Genomic DNA, 18,886 nt, shown 5'->3' on the forward strand with positions numbered 1-18,886 from the left:
TCGATTACTTCCTGTGGTTACTGCAAACCCAGTAAATCAGGATCCTGCTCCTCGTACTATGTATAATTATGCTAAACCTACATTAACAGGAACTAAATCGAGTATAGTTAGGCCTGCTATTGCTGCAAATAATTTTAAACTGAAACCTAACACAATTCAAATGATACAATAGTTTGTTCAGTTTGATGGTTTGCAAGACGAGGATCCAAGCATCCATTTAGCAAATTTTCTGGAATTCTGCGACACTTTTAAGATCAATGGCATTTCTGAGGATTCCATTCACCTTTGGTTGTTTCCATTCTCATTAAGGAACAAAGCTAAACAGTGGTTAAACTCGTTACCACGAGGGTCAATCACAACTTGGGAACAAATGACCGAAAAATTTTTACTAAAATATTTTCCCCCGACTAAAATGGCTAAACTAAGGAATGATATCTCTGCTTTTGTGCATATGTATTTAGAAACTCTTTATGATACATGGAAGAGATATAAGGATCTATTAAGAAGGTGCCCTCACCATGGGTTACCTCTATGGCTGCAGGTTCAGACGTTTTACAACAGTGTGAACCCCTCAACAAGGTATCTGATTGACGCAGCCGCCGGTGCAACTTTAAACAACAAAACACCTGAAGAGGCTTATGAATTTATTAAAGAGATGTCACTGAAGAACTATCAGTGGCAAGTCATGAGAACGAAGCTGATGAAAGCTGCTAGTGTTTTCAACCTCGACGCGGTTACTATGCTATCTAACCAGGTAGATCTTTTAAAAAAGATTGATGGTTTGTATGGTTCTACTTAGGTACATCCAGTGATGAGGTGTGATTCAGATGGAGAAGTACACCACACAGATTATCCAACCTTCAACCCTAGCACCGAGGAGAAATAAGTTCAATATATGGGTAATAATAATTCTAGACCTCAAAATAACCCATACAGTAACATTTATAATGCAGGTTGGAGGAACCATCCCAATTTCTCATGGGGTGGTCAAGGAAATCAAAGGCCACAACATCCCCCAGGCTTTCAACAACCACCTTACCAGTAGGAAAAGAAGCTGAACCTTAAGGAGATGCTAACGAAATTCATCTCGGTGTCAAAAATTCATTTCCAGAATACTGAAATAGTGCTTAAAAATCAACAAGTGTCAATTCAAGGGCTTGAAACTCAAATAGGACAGCTTGCTTAGTTGATTCCCGAATGACCATAAGGTAGCTTGCTGAGTAATAGTGAAACTAACTCAAGGGAGTAGCTTAATGCGATTACTGTTCGAGATGAAGAAGGGTTAGTTGAACCTGAACCAGAACCGATGCAAGGACTTGTGGTAAGTAAAGGCAAGGATGAGGTGGACTACAGTGAGCAAAAAATCTGTAAGTAAAGAATATAAACCTCGTGTGCCATACCCCAGTGCGACAAGGAAAGACCACATGGACGAACAATTTGGTAAATTCTTTAAATTATTAAAGAAATTACATATTAACTTACTGTTTATCGAAGCTCTTTCACAGATGCCAAACACAGTTAAATTTTTAAAGGAGCTTTTAGCAAATAAGCAGAAGTTGGATGAGGAGTCGCATGTGGAGTTGAATGCAGTTTGCTCAGCCATTCTACAGAATAAGCTACCCAACAAGTTGAAAGATCTAGGGAGTTTCACGATTCCTTGTTTAATTGGTAGTTTAAATGTTAACAATGCTTTGGCTAATTTAGGGGAAAGTATTAATGTCATGTCCCATAAAATGTTTAAACAACTCGGTCTTGGGAAACCCAAACAAACTAGGATGAGCATTCAATTGGTAGATAAAACAATTAGATTTCCTAGGGGTGTTATTGAAGAAGTACTTGTCAAAATTGATAAATTTATATTCCCAGTTGACTTTGTTGTCTTAAACATGGATGAGGATAGTGACAAACCTTTAATTTTAGGAAGACCCTTTTTAGCAACTACTAGAACTATCATAGATGTTGGCACAGGTGAATTGATACTTCGTGTAGGCGATGACATGATTACTCTCCAAGCTTGTGATTCTGCTAAAATATCTAGTAATCGAAATGATTGTTTAAGTTCGATTAACTTAAATAATGTTACAACTCAAACTTCTTTGCAGGAGTCCCCTAGGAAGAATGTGATGGAACCTCATTCTAATCCATGCCATAAAAACAGAGCGACTCACGAAGAATGAAGAATTCAGATCGATGAACTAGATGAATGGCGAACACATGTCAAGGAGAAACCAAAAGCACACGAAAAATCAAAGCGACACCACGATGAGCGTAGGGATGAAACAAAGCAAATTAAAGTGTGGGATAAAGTATTGTTAGATGAAAAGGACCCCCGAATTGCTACTTAGAAACACAAAAATTTATATACTTTTTCATACCCATTTTTACTTAAATTCATGCAAATCCGGTTAAATTCTTTAAATTCATGCAAATCCGGTTAAATTCTTGTCAAAAAATAATTAAATATTATAAAATAATTAAATTGTGTTAAAAATATAAATATGGTGAATTTAGTTAATTTTATAATTAATTTTGATTGATTTTGATTATCTTTGACAGATTCGCGCAAAGGGCGAAAATTGGCTCGGCTGACACAACCAAAAGCACAAAACTGAGAAGAACTTTGAAGTATCGAGGCACATTAATTTCCAGCCTAAGACGGTCCAAAAATGTGTTTTAATTCATAATTTAATTAATTTTAATTTTATTTCCCATTTAATTTGGGTTAAATAAATTATTTTTAATTAATTATGGAGAAAGGGTCCAGTTGAACCGTACTGGTCAAACCACATTGAGTGAACTGAACCAGCCACTAATTGGGCAGCCGAGAACTGTCCATATGCTGACCCAAATCATTATTTTAGCTGATTAAATATGCTTGCAAAAAGGCCCTTGAAGAACTTTCAAAATGCTTTCAAACCCCTCCTTTAATTATGGCTTTATGAATTTGCCCCAAGCCTAAAATAGCAAAGTTGAAACTCTCAACTTTGCCATGTGTGTGGCCAGCCAAGGGAGGTCTCTTAGGCTGATTCTTTTTTCTCTCATTCCCTCTCTCACTTTTGTCTCATTTTTCCATCCCATTTCCCTCTTGTTCAAGTGTCGATTTCTTCTCTTGGGAAAGAGGCTCTCATCAGCCATTTTGGAGCTGCAATTAGGTGTTCATAAGCCACCTTGATAGCTGAGGGCATCGAAGAACAAAGAAAGGAGCAACTAGTCAAGCCACGGAGAAACACCGGATTTGCTTATTATTCCCTATCTCTTTAATTTTTGTTGTTGTTTTGACGAACATGTTTATGAATATTTATGCCATTGAAATGGTTATTTTAATCAATTTAGCTTAAACTTAAGTTTGTGTTGGGTTGATTATATTCTGCCTATTTGAATTGTTAAAATGATGTTTATGTTGTTATAGGCCTCGGTAAGATGCTTGATTAAGTAAAATCATGCCTAAGTTATTCTTGCGTTACGACTGTGAGGTAGCTAATGAATTAATTATTTAAACGGATTGCAATTGTAATTAATTGACACAGTACTTAATTAGTGCATGTTTATTCTTTGAAGGTAGCTAAAGGTTAAATTAGCAATGTATCTAGCGATATTATTGCCTTGCATAACTTGCAAGATTATTGTGATTAAACTGTTTCAAGGTAGGGATGCCTTGTTGCCTCACATAGTCTTTTATATGCTAATTAGATTTAATTAATCATTTGAATTGACATAGGGATATGCAAGAGATTAGTTCAGTTTAATGGGTATGTATGTGCAAAAACATATTTGTTTACTAGAATCTGTTTAGTCGGTTGAATTGATATAGGGATATGTCAAGAGATGAATGGATTTTTGTATGTAAGTTTGTTCATAAGTTAGTAAATTACCGGGTTGCTCTGAATTTATCCGTAACAGTGTAAACATGAGTTTAATAATTCTGAGTTCAAGAACTATAATTAATCCAACACAAGTATGTTACATTGATTAAATCTTATTTGAAATCGTGCATTAGAACTCCTTTGTTTTATTTTAATTATTTACTTAGTTTTTAAATAGTTTTTGACCACCTTTTTAAAACCAAATTATTTTTACCTTACCAAAGTGTTTTACAATTAATTTCATAAATAATTCTTTTTACAGTCCTTGTGGGTATGATAACTCGACATTTACTTGTCACTTTATTACTTGTTGGAATTGTGTACACTTGCACATATTTCTGTCGTTCCAAGTTTTTGGCGCCGTTTTCGGGGACTATTTTTTTTTAAAAAAGCCATTATTTGTGAATTTGAAAGTTTTACATTTTGGTTTATTTTTTTGTTTAATTTTTAACTTAATTAAATTTTCTTTGATAATTTCAGGTGTTTATGAGTATTGACTAGATTATTGACTTACTTCCTGTAGACCTTGAGATAGAACGAACCTTTCGACAGCGAAGAAGATAAGCGAACCAGAAAAGGATTGAAGGAATGAATTTCGAGAATATGAATCAGGGAAACGGAGCAAACCTTGCTCAAAATCCTATCCTTATTATCGACGATAGAGATATGCCAATATCTAACGGTTTTAATCCGGGCATTAGGAGAGCTGAAATCGAGGCACAACCATTCGAGCTAAAGCCAATCATGTTCCAGATGCTTCAGACGGTGGGCCAATTCAGTGGAATGCCTATTGAAGATCCTCATCTTCACCTAAGACTATTTATGGAGGTGAGCGACTCTTTTAAATTAGCTGGAGTTCCCGAAGATGCATTAAGATTCCCGTACTCACTAAAGGACAAAGCTCGAGCCTGGTTGAATTTATTGCCACCAAACTCAATTTCTACATGGCAAGAGTTAGCCGAAAGATTTCTCATGAAGTATTTCTCACCTAGCAAGAATGCTCAGTTAAGGAACGAGATCACTGCCTTCCAACAAATGGATGATGAGTCCTTGTATGAGGCATGGGAACGATATAAAGAACTATTATGGAAATGCCCTCACCATGAAATCCCATATTGCATCCAACTTAAGACATTTTATAATAGTCTCAATGCTCACACGAGGATGGTAGTGGATGCTTCTACTAACGGTGCTCTCCTTTCTAAGTCTTATAATGAGGCTTATGAAATCATTGAGAGGATCGCCAGTAACAATTATCAATGGCCAACCAATCGAGCTGCGTTAGGAAGATGAGTCGCTAGAATACATGAAGTGGACGCTCTCACTTCACTTTTATCTCAGGTATCTTCAATCTCTTCAATGCTTAAGAATCTTACCACTAATGGGTCTAACAATTTTGCAGCCCAACCACCTCACCAATTTGAGAGTATAGCTTGTGTTTATTGTGGGGTAGGGCATTTGTTCGAAGAATGTCCATTGAACCCTGAATCCGTATATTACATGGGTAACTAGGACCAAAATTGAGGAAGGCAAGGGCTGCATCCAATTTCTATAACCCATCATGGTGAAACCACTTAAATTTTTCCTGGAGTAACCAAGGGGCGAGAACCAGTAACAACTACGCCCAACCTAGACTGACTCAGCCACTTAGTTTCTCCCAAAAATCTCAGAAACCAGCTCAAGCTAAACCATCCAATAGCTTAGAGAATTTATTAAAGGCATACATGGCGAAAAATGATGCCACTCTAAGGAATTTGGAGAATCAAGTGGGCTAGCTTGCTACTGAACTCAGGAACCTACCATAAGGTGCTTTACCAAGTGATACGGAGAATCCAAGAAAACTGGGGAAGGAACATTGGAAAGCGTTAACATTGAGGAGTGGAAAGATAGTAGAGCCTAACACTATCGAAGCTGAAAATGAGCTAGCTGATGCTCAAGACTTAGAGGAAGTTCAACCGAGTGTTGAAATTCTAGTTTCACAAGAACCAGAATCTACAAAACTCAACAAGGTAATTCTAGAACCAACTAATTCTGATCAATTAACAAATTCGTTAGATGCAGAATTGTCGGAGAAAATGAATCAATCAGTTCTAGTAAAGAAACCACCACCACCCTACCCTATAAGACTTCAGAAGCAGAAATAGGAAATTCAATTCAAGAAATTCCTAGACATACTCAAGCAACTTCAGATCAACATCCCGTTGGTTGGAGCACTTGAACAAATGGCAAACTACGTTAAGTTCATGAAAGATATCCTGTCTAAAAAATGAAAACTTGGATAATTTGAGACGGTAGCTCTAACGAAGGAATGCAGCGCATATTTTCAAGACAAATTACCCCCAAAGCTGAAGGATCAACATTGGAGCAACATATTGTTGTAAGACACTATGTGACTTGGGTGCAAGTATAAACTTGATGCCTATGTCAATATTTAGAAAGTTGGGGACAGGTGAAGTTAGACCTACTACAGTTACACTTCAACTAGTAGATCGATCCTTAGCACATCTAGAAGGAAAAATTGAGGATGTATTGGTACGTGTAGATAAATTTATCTTCCTTGTTGGTTTTGTTATCCTAGACTTTGAAGCAGACAAAGAAGTGCCAATTATCCTAGGAAGACCATTCTTAGCAACCAAAAGGACCCTTATTGATGTGCAGAATGGCGAGCTTACGATGCATGTTCAGGATTATCAGGTAACATTTAATGTTTTTAAGTCTATGCAATTTCCTGACACAATTGATGATTGTTCTGCAGTATCTGATTTAGAGGATTTAATAGTGGAAAAGGAGCTCAACTATGTTGAGGATCCGTTGGAACAAATTTTGACATCAGATCCTCCAAATGATGAAGAGGAGGATGAATACTTAGCTTTGTTAGAAGCTAATCAAAAGAGATTTAATTCGCAATCCCGTTTTGAATCTTTGGAGTTAGAGAAGAGGGAGTATGCCTAACCAAAAGCGTCAATCGAGGAACCACCTAAAGTAGAACTCAAGGTATTACCTTCACATTTATAATACATTTATTTAGGTAATGCTTCTACTCTGCCTGTGATTGTGATAAACCGTAATTTGTACATATTTTTATCCCATTTTTAATGCATTTTATGGATGATTTCCTATTAGAATTGGTGAATTCGATGCTCCTAATGCTTTAATTTCATGTTTTATACTTAGGAGAGCATAGGAGAGCGAAAGGAACGAGAAACGGGCCAAAAACGGAGAAAATGGGCCAAAGTACGAAATCAACACGGCCTGGACCTCCTCACACGGGCAGCCCACATGGTCGTGTCAATTTGGCAGGATCAACCACAGGCTGAAGTAATCGAACACGGGCGTGTCATACGGGCGTGTCCCTATCGAGCCCAAGTAGAGTCCAATTCGCAAAAGGCCACTTTTGAGGGCTCATAGGCATTCCAAAGCCTATAAATACACCCTATAAGAGGAAAAAAGGGGACACACAGAATAGGGAGTAAGGAACTACTCCAAGAAAGCTGATTGATTCATCTCAGAAGCCGGATTCATCATCAAGACTGGAGATCTCTCCTCAATTCCCCTTCAGGAGTTTTGTGTTTTCTTTATGTTTTGTATTCTTTATTATTCTGAGATGTTTTCTTATTTAGTTATGAACTAAATCCTGTAAATACCTAAGGGGAATGAAACCTAAGACGAATCTTGTTATTATTTTCTGAATTGTATGATAAATATTTAACTTGTTCTTAATTATGTGTTCTTAATTCTTGTTTTGATATCCCAGGATACTGATTCAAGATAAGCTCTTATTCAGAGGAGGAATAGACCCTGTCTAAGAGTACATTTATCATAATTAAGTGGAGTTGATTGCGCGCCTAGACATAGGGTGACAAGATTTTGCCGGATTAGGGTGAAACCTAATAAGGGGATCCATCGATCGAGTTAATGCAACCCTAGAGTGTTAATTAGAGAAAAGTCTCGGTTATTCAATCTAGGGATTAGACGTTATTAGTCTTGAGTAGGGATAATAACATAACTTAGGGATCTCTATGGAACAAGTTAAATGAATAAATCGTCCAATTTGGAGCCAAAATAACAAGTACAGTCTAGGTGGATTTTTCCTTAGGTATTGTCTTAATTCAATCGATTTTCCCAAAAGCAATTCCTTAATTGTATTCTCTGTGAGTTCTTAGTTTAGATAATTAGTTAGTTAAAAGAAAACCCCATTATTCTTAGGCTAGATAATAAAAAGACAGTCATTACTAGTACTTTTAGTTCCTTTGGGTTCGACAATCCGGTCTTGCTAAAACTATACTACTGTTCGATAGGTACACTTGCCTACATCGCTATAATAGTTAGTTTCAAGAACGATTAATTATAAATATTTAAAACCTATCACGAAATTACGCGATCAAGTTTTTGGCGCCGTTTCCGGGGAACTAAGATATTACGAACGCTCAATTTTTATTACTTTAGCCAATTATTTTTCTTGCAATTTAATTTTATATTATTAATATTATTACTTATTAATTTACTTTTTCCTTCTCTTAGCAGGTTTTTATAGTTTATGACTAGAAGAAACCCATCAGGGCCATTACTTTTTGACGAAGAAATCGATCACAGAGTTTGAAGAAACCAAAGAGAAATAAGGCGAAGCTTAAGATACGCAGAGAACGAGCAAGAGGATGATACTCAACTCCCAACTGAAGAGATGGCTGAAAACCAAGGCAATCAGCTACCTCCTGCAATTGCAGTTAATTAATATCCTGCTCCACGTACTATGTATAATTATGCTAAACCTTCTCTAACAGGAACTAAATCGAGCATAGTTAGACCTGCTGTAGCTGCAAATACTTTTGAACTAAAACCTAACACTATTCAAATGATACAACAATTTGTTCAGTTTGATGGTTTGCAGGATGAAGATCCCAACGCTCACTTAGCAAATTTCTTGGAACTATGCGATACATTTAAAATCAATGGCATTTCTGATGATGCCATACGTCTTCGGTTGTTCCCCTTTTCATTAAGGAACAAGGCTAAACAGTGGTTGAACTCGTTACCACGAGGGTCAATTACTACTTGGGAACAAATGACCAAAAAATTTCTATTAAAATATTTTCCACCGGCTAAAACGGCTAAATTACGTAATGATATCTCTTGTTTTGTGCAGATGGATTTAGAAACACTCTACGATGCATGGGAGAGATACAATGACCTTTTGAGAAGGTGCCCCCACCATGGGTTACCGCTTTGGCTTCAGGTTCAAACATTCCATAACGGCCTGAATCCTTCGACTCGAAAAATAGTTGACGCAGTTGCTGGCAGAACCATCAATAATAAAACACCTGAAGATGCTTATGAGTTCATAGATGAAATTTCACTGAATAACTATCAGTGGCAAGTCATGAGGACAAAGCCAACGCAAACAGCCGGTGTTTATAACGTCGATTCGGTCGCCATGCTCTCTAATCAGGTAGAACTCCTGAATAAGAAAATTGATGGCTTTCTTAGTTCTTCACAAGTTCACCCAGAAATGCAATGCGAAGTAAGTGGAGGTGGAACAAACCATTCGGAATAACAACCTTATGGCCACAACATGGATAACGAGCAATTAAACTACATCGGTAATAATCCTCGACCACAAAACAATCCATATAGTAACACTTATAATGCAGGTTGGAGGAACCACCCAAATTTCTCGTGGGGCGATCAAGGACATCAAAGACCACAACATCCTCCGGGCTACCAACAGCCACCCTACCAACAGGAAAAGAAGTCAAACCTTGAAGAGAAGCTCTCAAAGTTTATATCAGTGTCAGAAACCCATTTTCAGAACACCGAGACAGCACTTAAAAATCAACAAACGTCGATCCAAGGGCTCAAAAGTCAGATAGGCCAGCTTTCCAAACTAATCTTCGAACGACCACAAGGTAGTTTACCAAGTAATACTGAACCTAACACAAGGAAACAGCTCAACGCAATTAATATTCAAGATGATGAAAGAGTCGTTGAGCCTGAACCAGAACCAAGGCAAGAAACTGTGGTAAGCAAAGGTCAATGTGAGGTAGATCAAAATACAAACAAACCAGTGACTTTCGAATATAAACCTCGTATGCCATACCCCAACGCGACAAGGAAAGACCAGTTAGATGAACAATTTGGTAAATTCCTTAAACTCTTAAAAAAATTACATATTAACTTACCGTTTATTGAAGCTCTATCACAGATGCCAAACGCAATGAAATTTTTAAAGGAGCTTTGCATGTGGAGCTGAACGCAGTTTGTTCGGCTATTCTCCAAAATAAACTACCCAAAAAACTAAAAGATCCAGGGAGTTTTACGATTCCTTGCTTAATTGGTAGTTTAGATGTTAATTATGCATTAGCTGATCTAGAGGCTAATATGAACATCATGCCTTACAAAATGTTTAAACAACTAGGTCTTGGGAAACCCAAACAGACTAGGATGAGCATTCAATTAGCAGATAAAACTATAAGATTCCCTAGGGGTATTATTGAAGATGTGCTAGTTAAAATCGATAAATTTATATTTTCCGTTGACTTTATTATTCTAGACATAGAAGAGGATAGCAACACTTCCTTAATTCTAGGAAGGCCCTTTTTAGCAACTGCTAAAACAATCATTGATGTTGGCACAGGTGAACTCACACTCTGGGTGGGAGACGAAACAATCACCCTTCAAGCTCGCAATTCTGGCAACACATCAGGAATTGAAGGTGATCATTTAAACCATTCTACTAAAACTAACAATATTTTGTAACTTACTTTGTAGAAAATGAGTCTGACGGAAGCACATAACTCACTCTCAAGCAATAGTAGAGGACCTACTCACGAGGAACGATGACTACAAATAGAGGAGCTAGATGAATGGCGAACACATAAACCAAGAATACACGATAAACCAAGACTGCACCAAAATGAGCTTGATACCTTTCCAAATCAACTCAAGGTTGGCGATAAAGTCTTATTAGATGCCGTAGATCTTCACATTGTCACTGCTAGAAAGGATGAAGAAATCCCTCTTACAGTACTTAGTATTTTTCCATTCGGTACGATTGAGGTGAGTCATCCCAAATTCGACACTTTTAAGGTAAACAACACCTATTTAAAACTCTATTTTGATAAGATTGATAGCAGGAATGAGGAGTATAAACTCCTTAAACCACCATGACCATTCAATGGAGAGGTAAGTCGAGCTTAGACTATAAATAAGCGCTTCTCGGGAGGCAACCCGAGCACTAACAATATTAATTTCTTTAAATTTTGGTATTTAACACCTAACTTACTAATAGAAATCTTGAATACAGGTTTTTCCACAAAGACACGGCCAAGCACACGGGCGTGCTTAGGCCTGTGTGAAAATAGGGCAAAAGATTTCCCCAACACGGGTTATGATAAAACGCCATGACCGTGCGACATGGCTGTGGTTGAGCCTGAAAAAACAACACGGGCGTGCAACACGCCCGTGTGGAAGAACCATGGACGAACCTGTTAAACCAGCACCGGCATGCGACACGCTCGTGTCTAACACCCGTGGTCGAACCTGTCAAATTAACACGGGTGTGGGGCTTGAACACACGGGCATGGGAGAAGCGAACGAAGTTAGACACGGTCGTGCGACACGGCCGTATGGACCCACATGCCCAAGGAACACGGGCGTGTACTAAACATCAGACGCGCCCAAATTCAAAATTCGCGAATCACACGGGCTGAAATTGGGGAACACGGGTGTGTGCCATGGCCGTGTGGCCCAAAATCTATAAATACCCTGCACTATTCACTTTCTTCCCCATTTAAAAACCCTAACCCTAGCAGCTGCAAGTTCACACGGCCTCCCTGCCACGCCCGTGCGCCGCCTCCAACTTTATTTTTGGCGTCCATTCTCCCCTTTCTAGCGTATGTTTACTCTTCCCCTTTTAATTACTCTCATTTATAATGCTATTTATATTAATAGTCTATATTTCGCATGTCATTTTTATCTTTCTATCACACAAATTTCATTTATGGGACAAGTCATCATCTTTTTCATGTTCAAATTCCTACTTATTACATGATTTATCTACTCCATTTAATTAGTTAGAAATGAATATCCATGGTTAGGATAGTTGAAATAATCATGCCTTTTGTATTGACATTTCTATTCATTCATATAGTAATGTGCATTCCATTCTTTGCCATTTTACTTATATCACCATGCTAGTGCCACAAAAGTATACCATTGAACTTATCTTTTTAGTTAGTTTTAGTAGTTGAGGCTTGAAATTATGATTTTTTAAGATTTGTCTTCGTTTTACTTTGACCACTCATCAAGATGACTTGATGATTCTAATCGCAGGTACCAAGTCATCTTCACGTGGTAAAAAAGCCACCGTACCTGCCTCGAAGAAGAGGAAGGGAGCGTCATCTTCCGCGGGTCGAACCACGAAAATTCGTCACCCTCTCCTGCAGTTCCCCCGAGGGCCCTAGGAAAAGCTTTTCCAAATACTTCGGGCTCGACCCTTAATTACGGGCTGTTGCATCGACTAGGCAGCCGTAGAACAAGTTCAGTTGGCTGATTTAATTCGGGCCCTCCTAACCACCGACCCTTGGGAGCTGTTCTTTGGGATTATCTACCCGACGTATCTCGAGCTCACGATGGAACTATGCTCAACGTTCCATCTCCAGACCGTAATTTCAAATTACGATGATCCCAGCACGGTCCAGTTTCGCCTAGGTGGGTTAGTCCTCCAGCTAAGAGTCCCAGAGTTCGGTGCTGCACTAGGCTTATATACGGAGGAGTTCAAGGAGGAAAATGAACTACATGCTCTCACTCGCCACATACATTTTTCTCCCTCGAAGTGCTGGCACACTTTGGCCCCTAGCGCAGCCTCCTACAATCCTAGCCTCTCCAAGGCATCAGTTCTCCCACCATCCCTGAGGTACCTACACGCCATTTTAGCTCACACGATTATAAGGAGGCGAGACAGCACTGGCGTCGTTAACACTCACGATGCCTACTTCTTATGGTGTATGTCGTACGGGCACGTCATCGACCTTGCCTATTTCATCGTCCTTGCGATTTAGCACCAGATAGAGCAGCATAGGAAGGGGGTCATCTCCATTGGCCCCTACGTGACTCGACTGGCGTGACACTTTGGGCTCCTCGACACTGCGGCCCAAGAATCATCCTTGACCCTCATTGGCCAGATGTCTCCACAAGGCATCTCAAGCATGCTTAGCATGAGGATGATCGAGAGGTACTGAGGAACCTACCCTCCTCAATATCGTCTCGCCCAATCTACTGAGTAGGAGGTCTATGAGGACATTCTTGATGATGTCCCTTTGTAGCATGAGGACCCACCGACTCAGCCACCACCTCCCTCTCATCCAGTTCATGCGATGGCTTCATATGCTGACATCTCTGAGCGCCTCACCTGATTCGAGTAGTAGTATTTTCAACGATTTGACAACATTGATGCTACTCTACAGCAGATTCGTCAGCACCTCCACATCTCATCGCCAGTCCCACCTCGCGAACCATCCAGCGATGAAGATGTTTAAAAATATTTATTTATTATTTTATTTTATTTTATTTTTATTAAAACTACTTTTTATTTTTATTAAATTTTATAATTTTATTTTTAATTATCAAATTCGGTTATTTCTTTACGAGTAATTATTCCTCCTAATATACCCTAAAAAGTTCCTGATTTTATCATAGTTAAATAAGAGCTCTTAAGCTCATCATCGCATCGGAACTAAAAACTCCACCGGGAAAGGTTCTCCATGACTGGCATGTCCTGATCAACCACGACCATAGCTACCACTAGATATAATATTCTTTTGACGCAGGACTTATGGACTAATGAACCTCTATGACCGCCGGAGTATCCTTCTCCACTCTCGAATCTATTACTCTCCAAAACTCTAGTTTGAGGAATTCATCATACAGGAAGTTTCACTTCTCTCCCTATCTTATTTTTATATTCTATAATACCTATCTTTGTACATTGAGGGCAATGTACATCTTAAGTGTGGGGGGCATTCATTTCATTATTAGAAAAATCCCTGAATGATCACTTTGTTCTCTTGAAAAGCTCTCATATGATATTTAGCATAAATTTTAATTGATTTATGACTTTGATTGATATATCTTGAATTAAAACATAGGGATTTATGCATTAATTGTTTAAACTTTAAGACATTAGAGAATCAAGCATGATAAGTTGATTTTTAAGAATTTAAAATTATAGGTTGTTTCCCTAAGTCTAGGTATTACTTTGAATTGGAATTCACGAGTCTAAACATCAAAAAACCATAATTTTTGTGAGATTTTTGAGCCTTTTGAGCATCTATTAATTCTTTCATGCTCACTTTTATTATTGCTTTGAGTGCGTCAGTATTGAACTGTTATTCTAGAACTTGCTTGATTATGCATGTCGAGACCATACCGTTTAATTTGATATGTCAAAATGATTAAGGCACTTAGGATCAACCCACTCATGCCATGAAAAGCCTACCTCTACAATTAACCCTTAGTAAACCCCTTTGGGCCTAACAAGCCATTCCTTGTATTAACCTCAATACTGACCCTTAACTCATTATTGTTGAAATCCCCTAAATTAATTTGATCCCTATTTTTTTCGATATTTGAGTTGAAGAAATTGCTTAGCTATGTCTTGTTTCTAATAAGTTAGCCTATGTATTTAACTTGTTCTAAAAAAAAACTATGTATATATATTAGTAATTCCATATTCTAAGAAAAAGCTCTGTTGTACGCAAGTGAAGATTAACTTTTTTTCTAGTTAGGAAATTTTTCAATTCAATCTCGATTCTAACCCTTTCTTTCAGCTTGTGACCACACCCCCTAACCAAGCCTCGTTACAACCCTCTAAAGACCTTTTGATTGATGTATCATCTTAAATTATAGTGGTAGAGATTTGATTTTCATGCAAGCCTATGGTAATGACTTTTCATTATTGACTATTGAGTGCTTCATTTATTGTCCTTAAACACCTCGAGTGCTTTGAGAAAATCTTTAGTGAGGATGTGAAACTCTGTGATATTCTAGATCAAAGGTAATTACTCAGATGAGGGGAGACACCTATGTTGCATAATTAAATACTCAACTTGGAATGTTTGAATCTTTTATGTTCTTTTAGTTGAATTCTCAATTTATGATTACTTATGGATTAATTTGAGATAGTATCGATAGAAATTATTAGTTGAGAAGAATTTATTTTGATTATGAGTTGAGAATTTTGCTTGAGGACAAGCAAATGCTTAAGTGTGGGGGTATTTGATAAACCATAATTTATAAATATTTTTACCCCATGTTTAATGCATTTTATGGATGATTTCCTATTAGAATTTGTGAATTCGATGCTCCTAATGCTTTAATTTCATGTTTTATACTTAAGAGAGCATAGGAGAGCGAAAGTAACGAGAAACGGGCCAAAAACGGAGAAAATGGGCCAAAGTACGAAATCAACACGGCCTGGACCTCCTCACACGGGCAGCCCACATGGTCGTGTCAATTTGGCAGGATCGACCACTGGCTGAAGTAATCGAACACGGGCGTGTCACACGGGCGTGTCCCTACCGAGCCCAAGTTGAGTCCAATTCGCAAAAGGCCACTTTTGAGGGATCATAGGCATTCCAAAGCCTATAAATACACCATATAAGAGGAAAAAAGGGGACACACAGAATAGGGAGTAAGGAACTACTCCAAGAAAGCTGATTGATTCATCTCAGAAGCCGGATTCATCATCAAGACTGGAGATCTCTCCTCAATTCCCCTTCAGGAGTTTTGGGTTTTCTTTATGTTTTGTATTCTTTATTATTCTGAGATGTTTTCTTATTTAGTTATGAACTAAATCCCATAAATACCTAAGGGGAATGAAACCTAAGACGAATCTTGTTATTATTTTCTGAATTGTATGATAAATATTTAACTTGTTCTTAATTATGTGTTCTTAATTCTTGTTTTGATATCCCAGGATACTGATTCAAGATAAGCTCTTATTCAGAGGAGGAATAGACCTTGTCTAAGAGTACATTTATCATAATTAAGCGGAGTTGATTGCGCACCTAGACATAGGGTGACAAGATTTTGCTGGATTAGGGTAAAACCTAATAAGGGGATCCATAGATCGATTGAATGCAACCCTAGAGTGTTAATTAGAGAAAAGTCTCTATTATTCAATCTAGGGATTAGACGTTATTAGCCTTGAATAGGGATAATAACATAACTTAGGGATCTCTACGGAACAAGTTAAATGAATAAATCGTCCGATTCGGAGCCAGAATAACAAGTACAGTCTAGGTGGATTTTTCCTTAGGTATTGTCTTAATTCAATCGATTTTCCCAAAAATAATTCCCCAATTCCATTCTCTGTGAGTTCTTAGTTTAGATAATTAGTTAGTTAAAAGAAAACCCCATTATTCTTAGGCTAGATAATAAAAAGACAGTCATTACTAGTACTTTTAGTTCTTTTGGGTTCGACAATCCAGTCTTGCTAAAACTATACTACTGTTTGATAGGTACACTTGCCTACATCACAATAATAGTTAGTTTCAAGAACGATTAATTATAAATATTTAAAACCTATCACGAAATCACACGATCAGATTGTTTTAGCAGAATTAACTACTGAGCAAGAAGAGAAACTTATCTCAGTGTTGAAACAATTCAAGAAGGCTGTCGGATGGACCATAGTTGATATCCGTGGTTTTAGTCCATCTGTATGCATGCACAAGATTATCCTGGAAGATGGCGAAAAAGGGATAATTGATGGATAATGAAGACTGAACCCCATCATGAAGGACGTGGGGAAAAAGGAGATTATCAAGTGGTTAGATGTGGGTATTATTTGTCCCATCTCAGATAGTTCGTGGATAAGTCTGGTCCAGTGTGTGCCAAAGAAGGGAGGCATCACAGTCGTAGAGAATGAGAATAATAAGTTGATACCAACTACAATAGTTACGGGTTGGAGGATGTGCATTGATTACTGGAGGCTAAACAAGGCAACTAGGAAAGATCACTTTCCTTTGCCATTCTTGGATCAGATGTTGGATAGACTCGCGAGGCGAGACTATTACTATTTTCTGGAAGGATACTTGGGGTATAATCAGATTACAGTAGCACCAGAAGATCAGCATAAGACAATGTTCACCTACCCATACGGTGCATTTGCATTTCGACGCATGTCATTTGGTTTATGTAATGCACCTGCTACATTTCAAAGATGTATGATGTCTATTTTTACTGACATGGTTGAGAAGTACTTGGAAGTTTTTATGGATGACTTTTTAGTATTTGGATATACTTACGATGATTGCTTAGCCAATCTATCTAAGGTACTAAGGCGATGCGAAGAAACAAACCTAGTACTTAACTGGGAAAAGTGTCATTTCATGGCGCAAGAAGGAATTGTTCTAGGGCATCGGATAACAAGACATGGGATCGAGGTAGATAAAGTAAAGGTAGATGTTATTGAGAAACTCCCACCTCCAACATCTGTAAAGGGTGTTAGGAGCTTTTTGGGCCATGCCAGTTTCTACCGAATATTTATCAAAGACTTCTCAAAAATTGCTAAAACCTTATGCAAACTATTGGAGAAGGACACGACGTTCAAGTTCAATGATGAATGCTTAAAAGCTTTCAAGGATTTGAAGAGTCAATTAGTTACAGCACCCATAATCGTCACACTAAACTGGGATTTGCCATTTGAATTAATGTGTGATGGAAGCGACTTCGCGATAGGAGCTGTCATGGGCAAATGAAGGAACAAAGTTTTCCATCCCATCTACTATGCAAGCCGGACTCTTACAAGAGCTCAACTGAACTATACGGTAACAAAAAAAGAGTTACTTGCTATTGTATTTTCTTTTGACAAGTTTCGATCTTATCTTGTAGGTACCGAAGTAACTGTTTATACGGACCACTCGGCAATTAAGTACTTACTTGCCAAGAAAGATGCTAAGCCGAGACTGATTCGGTGGGTGCTTCTACTTCAAGATTTCGATCTAGAAATTCAAGGTCAGAAGGGAGTAGAAAACCAAGTAGCAGATCACTTGTCCAGATTGGAGCCGTAAGAAGGGAATTCTCCTATCATACAAATTCAGGAAACATTTCCAGATGAACATATACTGAAGGTAAGTCATGTTCATAGTACCGCTTGGTTTGCTGATATTGCTAACTATTTAGCTTGTGGTTTGGTGCCAATTGATAAGACTTATCAACAAAGGAGAAAGTTTCTTCACGATGTGAAGTACTATTTCCAGGAAGAGTCATATTTGTTAAAAGGTATGCACATCAGATGATCAGGAGATGCGTGGTAGAAGATGAAGTACAAAAGATTTTATACCATTGTCACTCAGCTCTGAGTAGGGGACACTTTGGAGGTACTCGTACGGCGGCCAAAGTATTGCAAGCTGGATTCTTTTAGCCAACACTATTCAAGGATGCATATGCGTACGTAAAGAGCTGTGACTGATGTCAAAGGGTCGGAAATGTCACCAACAGAAATGAAATGCATTGAATGAACATTATTGAGGTAGAATTGTTTGATGTATGGGGTATTTACTTTCTTGGTCCTTTCCCTCCGTCTTTTGGTCACAAGTATATATTGGTAGCAATAGACCATGTGTCCAAGTGGGTCGAGGCTGAAACTTATCTGACAAACGATGCTAGGGTTGTAATTAAGTTCATGCAAAAACACGGTTTCACAAGGTTTGGAACCCCAAGAGCTATCATTAGTGATGAAGGGTCCCACTTCGTGAACAAGTGGTCAAAATGGTTATTAGACAAGCACGAAGTGAAACACAAGGTTGCAACAGCTTACCATCTGCAGACGAATGGGCAAGCTAAACTGGAAAATAAGAAAATCAAAGGCATACTTGAGAAGGTAGTTTGCCCAAACTGACGAGATTGGTCCAAAAGGTTGGACGATGCTTTATGGGCTTACAGAACAGCATACAAGACGCCTTTAGGGATGTCACCCTACAGGTTGGTCTTTGGGAAAGCATGTCATCTACCCTTAGAGTTAG

The 18,886-nt window shown here is 38.2% G+C and overlaps 3 non-coding genes across 3 annotated transcripts; all 3 read right to left on the reverse strand.

Annotated features, from left to right (window-relative positions):
• Nucleotides 1-418: 418 nt before the first annotated feature.
• On the reverse strand, nt 419-525 carry LOC121207325 (small nucleolar RNA R71). The gene has a single exon (XR_005902416.1). It is a non-coding gene; the product is annotated as a small nucleolar RNA R71 (small nucleolar RNA).
• A 4,341-nt stretch (nt 526-4,866) lies between these two features.
• LOC121207315 (small nucleolar RNA R71) lies at nt 4,867-4,972 on the reverse strand. Its single transcript, XR_005902406.1, has one exon. It is a non-coding gene; the product is annotated as a small nucleolar RNA R71 (small nucleolar RNA).
• A 4,001-nt stretch (nt 4,973-8,973) lies between these two features.
• Nucleotides 8,974-9,080, reverse strand: LOC121207487 (small nucleolar RNA R71). Its single transcript, XR_005902576.1, has one exon. It is a non-coding gene; the product is annotated as a small nucleolar RNA R71 (small nucleolar RNA).
• Between the last annotated feature and the right edge of the window lie 9,806 nt (nt 9,081-18,886).

Source organism: Gossypium hirsutum, chromosome A09, assembly GCF_007990345.1.
Source record: "Gossypium hirsutum isolate 1008001.06 chromosome A09, Gossypium_hirsutum_v2.1, whole genome shotgun sequence".
In the NCBI taxonomy this organism is placed as follows: domain Eukaryota; kingdom Viridiplantae; phylum Streptophyta; class Magnoliopsida; order Malvales; family Malvaceae; genus Gossypium; species Gossypium hirsutum.